Below are 2,024 nucleotides of genomic sequence, written 5' to 3' on the forward strand. Positions count from 1 at the left end.
AACGCGTTTTCTTTTTTTTTTAATTATATATTTTTTTATTAAAGTTAAAGTAAGGATAAATTTGAAATAAATTAAAAATTTTTTATTAAAAATGACGATTTTAAAATGAAATGCAATATTAAGGACGATTTTAAGTCGAAAATTACATCAGGGACGGTTTTGATTCTGACGTTAAATTTTAGGGACCAAAACAGTACTTATCCCTTATTTTAATTTATACTGAAATTTTAACTGGCAGTCTAACATCTTTTAGTCCATACATCCAGTATTATTCTTTTTATCAACATTTTTAAATAGGATTAATTACCATTTTAATTTTTATTGTTTAAGCTAAAAAATCGAAATAGTCTCTTACATTATTTTTTATTCGAAATCTTCTCTAATGTTATATTTTTTTAGTTTTAAAATCATCATTCTCTAAATTTTTGGATAAAATTATCCTTCTCCTTCTTCCTCATCACTATAGCAACATTCCATGTGGTTAAGGATTTCCAGCTCAGGAAAACATAGCAACATTCAAAGTAAAAAATTAGCGACAGTTACAAAACAATCACAAACTAACAAGGATTGAATTTTCAAATATAAGAATTTTCAGACTGAATTTTTTGGTCTCTCATCTATCTCTGCTGTTTTGTTTTCATCTCATAGCAACCCAAAAATGATCTTCTCAGGAGCAAGTTTTCCTGCATCCAATGCATTTGCTATCTGAATTAAAACAAAAACACAGATAAGTTATCAATCATTAATTAAACATTAAAAGCACTGAGAACCAGCCTTCTCTTATAGAAAGGAACACGGTTAAAATACACTTAGAAAAGAGAATAAAGAAAGAGAGGAAGAAAATAAAAATAGAGAAGAAAAAAATTAATTCCTGAAAACATGGAGGAGCGAGGATTGAGCTCTTGGCGGAGGAGCGAGGCCATGAAATGTGCAGAATTTGTAGAAGCTTCGAGAGCCTCTTAGCAAAGACGTGCCTCTTGGCTCTGGGCTCACCAATCATAACCCGTTGTACATCGCGCACCGGCGTCGAACCTTACGCGTCGAGCATGGCACCAAGGACCACGCTCTCAGCGTACTCCTCCTCCTCTTCTTCATAGGTGTACTACACTACCGTAGCAGCAGATCTGAAAGCGCATTTATTTGCGGCACAAATGCTCTCGGGCGATTCGAAGAAGAAGACGAGGAATTAGGGAACTGGGAGAAATTGGGGAAGTTAGTGGGGAGAAGACCAGGGTATTCTTGTCTAATGTCACCGTAAATTCTTAGAAGGTTATATTTAACAGTGTTTGTATAGTTTTCTGGAGTGTTTGAGAATACTCTAGATGGTTCCGGAACGTTCTAGAATGTCCTAGAGGTTCTGGAATACTCTAGAAGGTTCTAGAAGACTTTAGAAGATCATGGAATATTCTAGAAGAGTCTAGATGTATATAGAAGTATAAAGAGTGGTATGGAATAATCTAGAAACATTTAGAGAGTTGTGGTAGGATAGATATTTGTAAAGAAGGTTCTGGATGATTAATCTGGACCGTTGATTAGATTTAATCCTAACCATCCATTGAGGAGGTGGATGGCTATAAATAGGGGTAAGAGTTAGAGTTTGGGTGTGTGTGAATCATTTGTAACCACACTTGAGCAATAAAGTGTTCTTTCCACCAAGCTTCCTTTCTCTTGTGTTCTCTTGTGTTCTTAGCTTTCTTGCTAAGTATTGAGGGTTAGGCTGACTTGGTCTTAGCTCAAGAGGTTGAGTAAGTCCGAGTGCCGGCACGGTAGCGTTGGAGTGTGTCCAAGGCCGTGACACTAAGCCTAGGAAAATGATGATTTTAAAATAAAGTTAAACGTTACTACAAAATTTTGAATGAAAAAAAAAAAAGATAATTCTAATTTTTTACCAAAATTATAAAAGTTAAAATTGTATTTAATTTTATTTTATTGGTTAACTACTAATAAAAAAATAATAAATTATGCTTAAATATTATTCTTTTACAATATAAAATGTATATTAAGAGAAGAAAAAAAAGTAACAA

Source organism: Arachis duranensis, chromosome 2 (assembly GCF_000817695.3).
Source record: "Arachis duranensis cultivar V14167 chromosome 2, aradu.V14167.gnm2.J7QH, whole genome shotgun sequence".
NCBI classification, from domain to species: Eukaryota; Viridiplantae; Streptophyta; class Magnoliopsida; order Fabales; family Fabaceae; genus Arachis; species Arachis duranensis.